Below are 15,045 nucleotides of genomic sequence, written 5' to 3'. Positions count from 1 at the left end.
TCAGCTATGTGAATAACATAGCTGAAGTCGATGTACTTAGAACAACTTAACATGGTGTCTCCACCGCGGTGAGTCGACTGCTGCCACTCCCCTGTTGACTCTGCCTGCACCTCTCGCAGCGCTGGAGTACAGGAGTCGACGGGAGAGCGCTCGGGGGTGGATTTATCGCGTCTAGACTAGACGTGATAAATCAATCCCCACTGGATCGATCACTGCCTGCCAATCCGATGGTAGTGAAGACATACCCTCAGGGGTATGGATTTTTCACACCCCTGAGTAACATAATTATACTGCTATGCTGGGTCGACACTACAGGTTTATAAGAGGAAAAGTCTTGATTTTTACTTTTACAGGAAATGGTTCTTGTGTCCTACTCACAGCTGAGATGACTAGAACTCTCATTCGTGATGGGAGAGTCAGAGTGACAGGCCACAGTTACTCTACACTCTCTTGGAGGGAAGTGCAGGGGTGTGCAAAGATGGTGAAGGAGAGGCTTGCACATTCATCTTTTCTTCAAGTTCATCTTAGGCTAACTTCTCCGAGCTTCCCTTCTCTCACTATAATGTCCTTCTCTCACCTGGACTCTGAAATACACTGCAGCTTCACCTACAAAAGTAGGCAGATAATGAATGTAATACATTGCTGTAAATTCCCCAGAAGGACTGAGAACGGATTCTTTAATAAGTAGATCTTACTGCACACTCATTTACTGCACTTAGAGTTACTGACAAAAATTTTCTGCCCTGAAGCTGCACTTTCCATTTCCATATTGCACTTAAAAGGCAGACTAATAAACTGTTTAATTCCATGTATGTTGTATTATGCTAATTAAAGAGCAGTAGATGCCTTACAGAAAACCATTTTTTCTGACTTTTTCATGTTATTACTATAAAATGGGTAAATCTGACATACTATACTTTTCACCAGGTTCAGTTAGCTTACTACAAATTAATTGTTATGCTAACCTAGCTGAAGTCATGTACACATCATTAGATTCTAGTGAATGTGACTATTGGCAATATAACAATACAATCATGCTGTCTATATAATACATCATTAGTGCAAAGAGTGCTAGTAGTACTATTATGGGTATTTAGAAGGAAAGTGGATTCTACCACTTACTCTCTACTGTTTAGGATAGAATTTCCACACTACTAAAATTATATGATGAAGCATTAAACTGAACTCCTGACCACCTGTGATGATTAACAATATTAAGCACTTTTCACAAGAGATAGGATGTTCTTCCAAGTACCCTGCCAAAATAACATTCTGGTTATCTCTATTCCATTTATAGTTTCAACTGATACATTATTTTTCACATTCTATCCTGAAAAAAAAAAAGGAACCTCTGGTAGAATGCTGATTGTCAAAGTGGCTATATACCAGTGGAGAATGTAAATTCTGTTTATGTTGCGACCTATAAAAGACATCTCACAGCAACATGGTGTGAGAAGCCAAAACAAACCACCCAAAGAAGCTTTAAGTTCTCCCCTGTGTGAGATATAATAGTTCAACAAAAAAAGGCTTTCCTTTTAAAAAGGCATACACAAGTTCAGATAAACATCCTTCCTGCTACCAATTTTTTTTTAATATGTAAATGTATAAAAACAACCTCTCCCTTTCTGGAGTCCACCAATGGGCACAACATTCACCCATTGCTGGCTCTCCCACATCTTGCTTACTTCCATCTCCTTTTATATCTAGCAGCTGGACCTGACAAGTTATTGAGTTCAGCTGCAAGTATCTTACACTCCAAAGTGTAGAACAGGATCTTCCTAACTATTTTTAACTGAACTAGTGCATTATAATGATTTTATTGCAAAAGTGTACCAGAGAAAGCAGTATACACACTGTACTAGTACAATGGCCAGACTCAAAGATCTGTAGCAAACAAGGAGGAGATCATTTTCCAAGATAATGAAACTGGCCTGTTGTCTTCCTACACTCTATGAGTCAAGTCCATAAGAATAAAAATTCATCAAACTTCTCCCCCGCCCCCCAAAAAGTCACCAAAATATGAAAATCACCGTATGCTGAATATGAAAAAAAATGTGTGTCACTGACATCTATAAAGATCACCATAGGGGAAGTCGAAATGCCCATTGTGATCCTTGGAGACCCTGCTTACCCTTTAATGCCATGGCTCATGAAACCCTACACAGGGAGCCTTGACAGCAACAAGGAGCGGTTCAACAACAGGCTGAACCGGGGCAGAATGACTGTGGAATTTGCTTTTGGCCATTTAAAGGGCCACTGGTGCTCTCTGTATGGGAAGCTGGACCTGGCCGATGACAGGATCCCCACAGTTATATCCGCATGCTGTGCCCTCCATAACATTTGTGAAGAGAAGGGTGAAAGATTCACTCAGGCATGGAACTTGGAAGTTCAACACCTGGAGGCTGAATTTGAACAGCCAGAGAGCAGGGCTATTAGAGGGGCCCAGCACGGGGCTGCAAGGATTAGGGATGCCTTGGTGCAATTTGAGGCTGAAAGCCACCAGTAATGTCTGGTGCCCTGCACGGGAGTGAAGTGCAGTGGTTCCAATGTTAGTAGGAATCTGTGTTTGCTACGCTGACTTGCAGTGCCTGTTTCTTTCCTGGGCTAAGGTATCTTTTACTTTGTGCAATAATAAAGAATGTTTTCAAAGCCAAAAAATTGAAAAGAAAATTCATTTATTGAAAAGAGACACAATTGCTTGGGAAACAGAAAGGGCAAGGGGGTGGAGAACGGTACCATCACAGATTTGCATATGTCCTATGTGGAGTACTATGCACTGAGTGCTGCACTTCAGGATGGCTATACTGCATGGTGATGGGGGTTGAATGCAGTGAGTAAGGATCGTAGTTTTCAGGGCTGGGTGGTGAAGCTACAGGTGTTGGAGGCAGCTGGTGGTGGTAAGAAGCCGGATGTTGGGGAAAGTGGTTTGGAGGTGACATGGGGGCACAAGGGAAAGAGTTTTGGGACAAGGGCTGCGGGGGGGGGGGGGGTGCGTGGTAGTGCTCGGCCTCCATTGCTACCAGCGCCTGTATCAAGTCTGCTTGGCACTCCATGATGCTTAGCAGCTGCTCCGTGCTTTGGTGCCGGCGATCCGCATTCTGCTGGCGGACCCTCCTTTCACTCTCCTGCCACTCCTGCACTTTTTGATTTTCATTACTTGAATGCTGCATTACTTCATGCAACATGTCTTCCTTGCTTCTACGTGGCCTCTTTCTGATTCTTTGGAGTCTTTCAGCCGGTGATAACATGGACGGCTGAGATTTCAAGCTTGCATCTGTAAAGGCAAAATTCAACACTTAACAGAGGCAGCATTGTTCACACCAGACAGAGCAATGATTCCCCCATACTTAAGGGCAAGCACAGTCTACACAATAGCATAATTTGCCCGTCCCAAAGTGAGCGCACATAACCCACGGGAGCCCCAAAATGGTGAGTAAGCACAGGGTCAAGCGTGACTGATTGTTTCACAGCTGTACTGTCCTCTGGGTTTCTGTGCCTTGGGGAGAGCCAACAGCGGCAGGGGGCCCCTATACTGAACACTGTCCCCACATTTTCCACAGGAGTTCATCCTGGAAGATATCTCGCTGCTGAGGGTGACCTGGGAAGCAAGGGAGGGTCTTCTACTACAATGCGGCTTCCGCCCTGGCCCATATGCAGCTTGCCTGTGTGCAGCAATGGTCCCCCCACCCCCCATAGCAGAGTGGCATGGACAAGTTAGCCTGACTGGGACAAGGACCACAGTGGCTCTCCCGAGAAACCTGCACAAGCGCATTGCCCAAGTTCTGGATGAGACCTTTGAAGAGATCGCTGAGGCCGATTACTGCAATGTGAGAGAGCACATCAACGCCCTATTCCGCATCCAGGCATGCATGCAGCCCTAACCCTCCTCGCCCCAAAAGTCCGCACCGAATAACTTCCTTCCCAAAATAAAAGCCGCTTACCAGGAATCTCCTTTCGTGTTTGTCCTTCCCCAAGCACCGGCCCCCGCAACTGGCTACCTTCCTCCTGGCTGTATGCATCTAGGGATTCCGGGGTGTCTTCCTCCGCCTCAGCACCCTCGCTCCCGCTTTGCTCCTCCTCCTCCTGCCTTGTTGCACTGGGCTCTGAAGTGTCCATGGTGGTCCCCGGAGTGGAGGTGGGGTTGCCCCCAAGTATCGCATCCAGCTCTTTGTAGAAACGGCAGGTTGCGGGGGCAGCACCAGAGCAGCGGTTTGCCTCGCGGGCTTTGTGGTAGGCATTCTGCAGCTCCTTCACTTTAATCCTGCACTGCACTGCATCCCAGTCATGGCCCCTTTCCATCATGTCCCTTGATATCTGCCTGAAGGTATCGTAATTCCTATGGCTGGAGCACAGCTGGGACTGGACAGCTTCCTCCCCCCAAACACTGATGAGGTCCAGCAACTCGCCATTGCTCCATACTGGGACTTGCCTGGTGCGTGGAGGCATGGTCACCTGGAAAGATTCGCTGAAAGCACTCCACGCCTGGCTGAGCAAACAGGAAGAGATTTTTCAAAATTCCCAGAGAATTTAAAGGGCGGGTCTGATGGTTGGTCACCTGAGGGCAGGGCGGTAGAGTTCAAAGTGATGACCATAGTGGCTAGCACAGGCATTGTGGGACACTTCTGGAGGCCAATCAGAGTGCACTATAGGACCAGGGCGTCCACACTGGTGCCGCAGCGCTCCAGCGGGGGCACAGCAAACGTTATTCCACTCGCCAAGGTGGAGTACCAGCAGTGCTGTAGCCATGGAGTCAGAGCGCCCTACGTGCCTTACCAGTGTGGACAGGCAGTGAGCTAGTGCGCCCAGGGCTCCTTTATTGCGCTGTAACTCACAACTGTAGCCAAGGCCTTAGTGGAAAATCATCAGAGGCATCACCAAACAATCAAAACCTCTTAGAGGTAAAAAAGGAACATTACAATAGACTGAGTTTTGCCCTGGCTGTGAATGGAAACAAAATACTGTTTTCAGTATAACAAAGTGTAGGAAAAGGCACTATTCATTCACTGAGGAAACCACTTGAGGAGCAAGGGTACTTTCATGAAAATTTGGGATCCTTGTTATTGAGAAAATACTGAACTTGGGGCAGGTGGGGTGGTGAGGAAAATCTGTATTAGATACAATAGGTAACTACTGCTTAAGTATAGCCACAGGTTCACATTTGATTATTTTATTTTGTATTGTAAACATTTGCTTCCAGCACTCTTTCTTCTTTCTATTTAAATCTTTATTCTTTCTTAAATAAACCTACTTCTGTTTTATCATAAGTGCTGTGTGGTTTACAGGTAGTTTCAGGTAAAACTGGGGTACACTCCACCTTTGGATGTAGAGGATCTGGAATTTCTATGAATAGTCAGTTTCAGGGGCTTGATACCACAGGGAACAATTCAAGGGTGAAGTTAGGGCTGGCATAGCCCAGAGAAGAGAGCGTGAGTGGCTGAAAGGCTGTTGGTGCCAGGAGTTTTGTCACAGGTGCCCTTCTCTGTCCTTTTGGACCACTGCAAACAGGCTGGACAGTTCCAAGTTTATAAGCACCAGTGTGTTATTGATTGGGTCTCCTCTACCGGTTCACCAGTACAGCCTTGTGCAGCAACATACAAATTAGAAGTAAACTTCCCCTTTGGTCCATTCTCCCAGAAGTACTCCTGGAGGGAATTCTGCACCAAAAAGTTAAAAATTCTGTGCACAATATTTTAAAAATTTGCATATTTTATTTGTCAGAATAACACAATATAATCATGCCAGTTTCAATTATTTTGGTAATTTATTTTAAAATTTCTGTCAACTAGTATGTCTGTAACAATACAGACAACAAAAAAGATTCAGGAAGTGTTTTTTGACAAATAGATTCCTTACTAGGCATATTAATATAGAACTTTGAGTAATAATTCATTGAAACTACAATACACAAACATATTTCCCGCACCCCTTAAAAGCAGTGCAAAGGCTTGGAGTAGTCAGGGGTAACAGAGGAGCTCAGGGAGAGAGAAGTAATTGCTGGGAAGGAGCCTGGGAGTCTACCTGGAGGGTTGTTGGGTGTGGATGGGAGAAATATCGAACAGGTTGGGGGGATGGATTGTTAGGGAATTGGGGAGTCTCCCCCAGGCCTGACTGACCCCTAGCATCTCCCATTCAGTCAGGCACATCTGCCTCTATTCCCATGTGTCCCTGCACTCCCCTGTCACCATGTGGCCCTGCACTCCATCCCTCCATCCACACGTGACCCTGTACTCCCACTTACCCTCCCATTTGTCCCCATGTGGCCCTGCACCCACACTCCCATTCAGCCCCTGTCATCCCACTAGCTCCTGTGCACCTGCCCCAGTCTGTTCCCCAAACTAACCATTCTGAAACCCTAGTTTGTGACCTCCCAGAAGCCCTGTGTGCCCCACACTGTCTGCCAGCCCTATATCCCATACCTTCTCACCTGGTCCCAAGGGCAGGGTGCTCTAAGAGAATGAGCTCTCAAAACTGGAGACTCATACAAAACCAACCTTCCACACAAAATTCCACATGGCTGGACTTTACAAAAACAAGACAAGCCATTTACAATGCACACTTGACTTCTCTACAGAGGAAAAAGGACATTAAACTATCTAAACTCCTAATGTCACAGGGGCTACAAGAGTGGTACCCTTAACTCATCCAACAATATTGTTAATCTATCCAACCACACACTTAGCCAGCAGAAGACACTGTCCTATCTCGGAGACTCTCTTTCTGCCCCAGCCCACCCCACACACGTGATACAGTTCTGCGGTGATCTGGAAGCCTACTTTCGCCGTCTCCTACTCAAGGAATATTTTCCACACCACTGAACCGAGCACTGACCTACAGGAACCCTCCTACCAACATTACAAGAAGAAGAATTCTGCCTGGACTCCTCCTGACAGTCAAAATGACAGACTGGACTTCTACATAGAGGGCTTCCGCAGATGTGCACAGGCTGAAATTGTGAACAAACAGCATCACTTGCACCATATCCTCAGCTGTACAGAACGCAACACCATCCACAGCCTCAAAAACAACTCTGACATTATAATCAAAGGGGCTGACAAAGGAGGTGCTGTAGTCATCATGAACAGGTCGGATTATGAAGAGGAGGCTGCCAGGCAACTCTCCAACACCACATTCTACAGGCCACTATCCTCCAATCCCACTGAGGAGTACCAAAAGAAACTACAACATCTGCTCAAGAAACTCTCTGCTAAAGCACGGGAACAAATCTCCATAGACACACCCCTAGAGCCCTGACTAGGGGTATTCTATCTGCTATCCAAGAGCCATAAACCTGGAAATCCTGGATGCCCCATCATCTCAGGCATTGGCACTCTTACAGCAGGATCATCAGGCTATTTGGACTCTCTCCTCAGATGCTACGCTACCAGCACTCCTAACTATCTTCGGGACACCACCAACTTCCTGAGGAAACAACAATGCATTGGTGATCTTCCTGAAAGCACCATCCTATCCACCATGAATGTAGAAGCTCTTTACACCAATATCCCACACGAGGATGGACTACAAGCTGTCAGGAACAGTATCCCTGATGAGGCCATGGCACACCTGGTGGCTGAGCTTTGTAAATTTGTCCTCACCCACAACCATTTCAGATCTGGGGACAACTTATACCTTCAAGTCAGCAACACTGCTATGGGTACCCAGCATGGCCCCCCAGTTTGCCAACATTTTTATGGCTGACTTAGAACAACACTTCCTCAGCTCTCGTCCCCTAACACCCCTCCTCTACTTGCACTACATTAATGACATCTTCATCATATGGACACACGAGAAGGAGGCCCTTGAAGAATTCCACCTGGATTTCAACAATTTCCACCCCACCATCAACCTCAGCCTGGACCAGTCCACACAAGAGATCCACTTCCTGGACATTAAAGTGAAAATTAGTGATGGTCACATAAACACCACCCCATACCGGAAACCTACTGACAGCTATACTTATCTACATGCCTCCAGCTTCCATCCAGGATACATCACACGATCCATTGTCTGCAGCCAAGATCTAAGATACAACCGCATTTGCTCCAGTCCCTCAAACAGAGACAAACATGTACAAGACCTCTATCAAGCATTCTTAAAACTACAGTACTCACCTGGGAAATGAGGAAACAGATAGACAGAGCGAGATGGGTACCCAGAAGTCACCAACTACAGGACAGGCCCAACAAAGAAAATAACAGAACACCACTGACCATCACGTACAGCCCCCAGCTAAAACCTCTTCAGCATATCATCAGTGATCTACAACCTATCCTGGAGACTGATCCCTCACTCTCACAGACCTTGGGAAGGAGGCCAGTCCTCGCTTACAGACAGGCTCCCAACCTGAAGCAAATACTCACCAGCAACTACACACCATACCACAGAAACACTAACCCAGGAACCAATCCCTGTAACAAACACCATTGCCTACTCTGTCCCCATATCTACTCTAGCGATACCATCATAGGACCAAACCACATCAGCCACACCATCAGAGGTTCATTCACCCGTACATCTACTAATGTGATATATGCCATCATGTGCCAGCAGTGCCCCTCCGCCATGTACATTGGCCAAACCAGACAGTCTCTATGTAAAAGAATAAATGAACACAAATCAAACATCAGGAATGGTAACATACAAAAGCCAGTAGGAGAATACTTCAATCTCCCTGGACACTCAATAGATTTAAAAATAGTCATCCTTCAACAAAAAAAACCTTCAAAAACAGACTTCAAAGAGAAACTGCAGAGCTACAATTCATTTGCAAACTTAACACCGTCAATTTGGGCTTGAATAGGAAGTAGGTGTGGCTGGCTCACTACAAAAGAAATTTTCCCTCTCTTGGTATTAACACCTCCTTATCAATTATTGGGAGTGGACCACATCCACCCCGACTGAATTGGCCTTGTCATCACTTTTTCTCCATTTGTAAGGTAACTCCCTTCTCTTCATATGCCAGTATATTTATGTTTGTATCTGTAATTTTCACTCCATGCATCTGAAGAAGTGGTTTTTTACCCATGAAAGCTTATACCAAAATAAATCCGTTAGTCTTTAAGGTGCCACCGGACTCCTTGTTGTTTTTGTGGATACAGACTAACACAGCTACCCCTCTGATACTTGAGGAAGGCAGCCTCTCCCCACTCCCTTTCCATGGCAGTGAGCCAGCTGCTCTCTATCTTCTGGCACCACAGCAGCCCCTGGTGGGCAAAAGGTATAATTGTAGTACCGCCCCGGCAGAATCTATTATTTTATGGGTGGAAAAAATTTGGGAGGGGAACCTGGTTTCTGCACTTATGCAGTGGCGCAGAATTCCTTCAGAGGTATAAGAAGGAAGAGGACAAGTTCTTGCAATTCTGAGATCCTGTATCACCGACCCCTGCCAGCCTTCCTCCTTGCACTTTCTTCCTGTTTTTAGCAGTTCCAAGCTGACAGATTGATTACTCTCATTAGCTTTTCAGTCTGCTGCCTAATAAAGTGAATGAAAACCTTTCCCCACAACTGAACCCACTCCAGGGAGGAAACAGCTAACTAATATCTTAGTGATCAGAGTGCTAGGTCCTAGCAGTCTGTCATAAGCTGACACCCAACTACCACAAGAAAGACTCCCCTCTCACTGAAGGCAGGGAGTAACAAGGTGACTCACAGTTCTGGGTATCCTGAGAACCATCACAATAGCCATCAGAAGTTAGATGGGAATAGAAATGGAAGCCTACACTCAGACTTTAATACTGGGTAGAGACCAACATTTCCACAATTCTGAATTTCAGCTACAGTGTTCTCATTTTAACAGGGCATTGAGATGGGGGTCTACCGACCTTATGCTGAACCAAGGCAAGCAATAGAGCAAAACTGGTCTAGGGAAACCCCACCCCTCAGCAGGTGCAGGGCATGCTCTCAGTGGAGGAATAGTTTAAAAGGACACGCAGGAAAAGTGTGCAGGTTGCAACAGGAAGCAAGGCTGATGCTCGGATAGGAGTAGTTACAGCTTTGTTAAGATTGTTATAGCAACAGTTGATTTCCCTACCCCTTGAGAACTGTAGGTTTCTTTATGCTAAAGTTCTTGACCCACTGCTGGTTATTCCAGGTCTGCATGACTATGTGATTCCACCAGTCTGTGCCTGTGGCCTTGCTCCAGAAGTACCAGTCTATGTGGAGGTCATCAGTGGTTACATTGAGAGTCGTAAGCAGCAGCAGCAGCCAGTTCAAGTCCGCCATGTCTGTTTGTTCTCCATATATGACAGGTACCTTCGATAGGTCAGAAAAGGCTTCCAAAATGTCCACCAGTATCTCATGGGTGCGCTGCCTGTTTCCTGAAACAGGAGTGAAAGTCCACACAGGACAAATTCTTCAAATGGTGACTCTTCCATGTTGCTGGCAGCATACAGACCCAAAAGATGGCTCAGCTGGATGTTGTGGCAGGCTGCAACAACTTCCTGTTAGGTGCTGAGGAAGACAGTCAAGTTTTCCCATAGTGCCTCATGAACAAAGGGCTACAGTGACTTGGGTTTACTTGGGTTTGCATCATGCAGTGTAGATGCCTGAGCACAGGTGTGAGACCTGTGTTAAGAAATTCTAAACCTCAGATAAATATTCAGTGTGGATGCCCACATCTGGGCTTACAAACACTGAGGCTGCAGGCTTGAGTCCCATAGACTCTTGGTTTACATTGCAATCTAGAAATACCCAGGGCCTAAGTCTCATTGAAAGTCAATGGAAGTTGGCATCCTATGTGCCTAATTCACTTTTGAAAATAGGACCTAGCTGTCTAAGTCACTTAGGCCTTGCAGCACTGAGTGAAGCAATGCCTAAACTTTGAAAATCTGAGCCTAGACCCTTATCTTGGATTTCAGATACCCTCTCTTTTAGATGAAAATAATTTGTAGTGCCAACAATTCTTTTTTAATTTCAAAAATAGTAATTAGGGCCTGATACTGCAATGAATCCTGTACAGTTCTCCATGTAGAGTTTATTGCAAGACTGTGACTTAAAATTAGTAACTAGCTTGCATAAAACCAAATATGTATGCAATGGAAAGAAAATAACCAATAGCTATTTTTCTAATTGTAAGAGGAGATGTTTGTTAAGATGCCATTTTTTTAGGTTGGACTTTTTTTCAGCTACATTGAATTTGAGAAGTCTTAATTTAATTGCAAAAATGCTGAATAAACAAAGGGTTAAATTGTCTTAAGAAGCAACTGACACATTGCAGGTCATGGCTTAACTGCAAGTGTAGACCAGGTTAGACCTTACTGTGGAAGCTTGCTTGCATAAATAGTCCTTACCCAAGAGAAATTGCTCAAATGAATAGGAAGGACAAATATGAGTAAGGTAGGCTTTGTAGGATCAAGTCCATGGTTTAGATAATCTAGCTGACCTTGATTATTTAGAAGCTGTTTCAAGGTTAGGGTAGTATTTCTCCCTCCAGTTTTGTGGGAGAAGTTGAAACAGTTTAATCTTAAAAGCCAAACATTTTTTCCATTAAAGATGTTTAATTAGTTAATTTGAGACTGCCGCTACAGCATGCTCTATTTCAAGCCTTGCTAATGTTTATGCAATAAGAGGAGGTAAAAACAGAAATCACTTTGTCTCAAGACAACCAACCTCTATAACATCATCTGCTATATCCTTTGCCAGTTTCTTACCCATCAAATACGTTCCAACCTTTCTTTCACACTCTATTTGACTGTCCCTATGGCCCTGGAAATCCCATGTGATTTTCTCCTTTCATAACAGCTTTTCTAGTCCTGTTCGATTAAGCTCCAGCTATCCAGAATTCTTTCCTTTTTGCTCTTCTGTCTGCTATCCCTTCAAGTTCACTACCAGACCTATATTTCAATGCTTTCTCTTAATTTTGAATCCTTCTTCTCCACCTTTGTCTAGTTTCTTCTGCTTTCTTATAGATAGTCTTAAATTCCCAAATGAAATTTGGAGTGTGTGCTGCACAGTGCTAATCCTTGTGCTGAGAAACCTTAAAGTTGTACTTAGGGGACAGATCACTACTTTGTGTTCCATTATTAGAAAGAACAGCACAGAGAACAATATCAAATTTTAAATGAAATTACATGCCTAGAAGGGGAGTATAAATGTAAGAGGGAGAGTACCTCATTATTGCTCCTCTAAGCAGCTAAAACAAAATTCAAGTAATTGTAAATTCCAAAAAATAAAAAATAAATCTCTTGGATATACTAAAAATGCTATTATGCACAGAGCAATAATATGGGAAAGTTATTAGAGAGGGACATTAAGAGTAAGAAATTGCAGAGGCAGATTTCTGTGAGGGATAAAAAATAATAAGCTCATTAATAAATATCCTGAAGTAGTCAGCTCTCAGACTTTTGAGCAGAAATTGCATTCCTTGGACTACTCAGCCAGTCAAGTGATATAAACTCTTCTAGTTCACTTAGATTTGCTACAGGTCTTTGCTGAGCCATGCATGAAAGTATGTATCAATAATGTACTGTATATTCTTGGAAAGATTTGCAATTGCCAGTGGTGCACATCCACGGTTTCACTCTCTTCCGTCCACCCCTTCTTCGATTTGCTACTACTACAAGATAGGAGAAATATGGCAAAGGAGTTAAAAAAACCACAAACTAGTGAAAAAAGCACTTGAACTTTTATACCAGGTGTCATAAATATAAAGGGAAGGGTAACAACCTTCCTGTATACAGTACTGTAAAATCCCTCCTGGCCAGAGGCACAAAATCCTTTTACCTGTAAAGGGTTAAGAAGCTCAGGTAACCTGGTTGGCACCTGACCAAAAGGACCAATAAGGGGACAAGATACTTTCAAATCTGGGGGCGGGGGGGGGGAAGGTTTTGGTCTGTCTGTTCTGTGTGCTTGCCAGACACAGATCAAGGAAGCAAGCAATCCAACTCCATTAGAATTAGTAAGTACTAGCAAGGGAATGCGTAAGCTTATTTTTGTTTTGGCTTGTGATTTTCTCTGTGCTGAAAGGAAGGTGTATTCCTGGTTTTCTTTTTGTAACTTCAGAGTTTGGCCCAGAGGGCAATCCTCTGTGTTTTTGAATCTGTTGTTACCCTGTAAAGTTATTTTTCATCCTGATTTTATAGAAGTGATTTTTATCTTTTTTTTTTTAAATAAAATCCTTCTTTTAAGAACCTGACTGATTTCTCTATTGTCCTAAGACCCAGGGGTTTGGGTCTGTGATCACTTTGTAACCAATTGGTTAGGATATTATTCTCAAGCCTCCCTAGGAAAGGGGGTATAAGGGTTTAGGGGGGATATTTTGGGGGAATAGGAACTCCAAGTGGTCCTTTCCCTGATTCTTTGTTAAATCACTTGGTGGTGGCAGCGTACCTTCCAAGGGCAAAGAATTTGTGCCTTGGGGAAGTTTTAACCTAAGCTGGTAGAAATAATCTTAGTGGGTCTTTCATGCAGGTCCCCATGTCTGTACCCTAGAGTTCAGAGTGGGGAGGGAACCCTGACACCAGGAATGGAGGACTGTTATTGCTCTGTAAGGGACTTGTGCTCTTCAATTTCTTTTACATAGTGAATAATAAACATATGTTAACATGTAGTGGAATGATGAACTTGTGGGTAAGAAACAGAACTGGGAGTCAGGAGTTCTCTTCCCCACTCTGCCACAGACTTCCTATCAGTCTGACCTTGAGTAGGCCATTTTCTGTGTACTTCAGTTTTATCATATGTAAAACTGGGATAACAATACTGTTATAAGCTGGGTGAAACTTTTTTATGGTATTGACACTGATAGGTGTGAACTCACCCTTCAATTAACATAATGGTAAGCATAAGCTCCTCCTAAGAAAAAGGAAGTGTGTGAACACATCCAGGAGCTGGGGATCATTTTAGGCAGATGTAAGTGAGTGGGAAAGCAGAACAAAAAGAAATTGAGAACAGACAAGAGAGCAAGTGCTTAAATGAGCAGCCTAAATTACACCAGGGTTGATTGCTTCCCCTAGAAGAAAGCTGGTGCGGATGACATTTGGGTCGGGATGGAGGCTGAAAATAGCATTCTTGGTGCTGTGAGCATAAGAAGCTGTTTCCTTCTGCGTTCAGAGACACAAGACTTTGTACATTCTTTGTGAATAAAGAAAGCTGCATCCAAGAAATGCCTGATTCCATCAATACCCAGCTGGAGCACCCACAGGGCCCAAACTTTGACTAGCCACTCAGGTCGAAAGGGACAACAGTACTTTCCACGATGAACATTACAAGGAGTAATGCCTGGATCCTCTGGTATCTATGGGAGTAAGTGCCTAAATACCTTTCTAGGATCTGGGCCGAGGGCATTCACAAATGCCTTTCAGATCCTCGGATGGAAGATGCTATACAAATGCAAGTTTGTTTATTTTATTTTTATTTTTTTATTTTATTCTTTGTTTTTATCATCATAGGGCATAGAAATCCCAGTCATTGATCAGGACCCCACTGTGATAGGTGTTTAACAAAAAGACAGATCCTTCCTCAAAGACCTTACAAGCTAAGTATAAGACAAGGGACAACTGATGGATGCAGACAGATGGGAAACAATAAGGCAACAGAATGACAGGCAGTGGTCTCAACACAGTAGCTGTCTAACTGTTTCCAAGTTTTTTGGTAGGTCTCACAGCAGAGTAGAATTTTAAGGAGGGTTTTGAAGGAGGATAGCATGGTAGCTCTGCGGATGTTTATTGGGAGCCTCTCCCAAACATGAAGGGCAGCATGGGAGGAAGTACAAAGGTGCTTGTTTGAAAATTAAACAAGTGGGCAGTAGAGGCTGGAATCAAGGGCAGATTCGAGGTGGGAATCAACTTTTAAATACTGAATGAGAAATGATAGGTAGGGCAGAGATAGGTCATAAAGGGCCTTGAAAGTGAAGACAAGTGGCTTATGTTTGATACGATAGAGAAGAGGGAGCCCATGCGAGGATTGAAAAAGAAGGGTGACATTGTCAAGGCAATGGGTAGGAAAATGATCTTTGAAGCAGCATTCTGAATAAATATTAGCAGGGCATTTGTTATGTCCAGAGAAAAGGATGTTGCAGTAACCAGGATTCAAGATAATGGGAACCTCGAT

This window comes from Natator depressus, chromosome 5, assembly GCF_965152275.1.
Source record: "Natator depressus isolate rNatDep1 chromosome 5, rNatDep2.hap1, whole genome shotgun sequence".
Taxonomy (NCBI): Eukaryota; Metazoa; Chordata; order Testudines; family Cheloniidae; genus Natator; species Natator depressus.
This window is presented reverse-complemented; position numbering follows the sequence as displayed.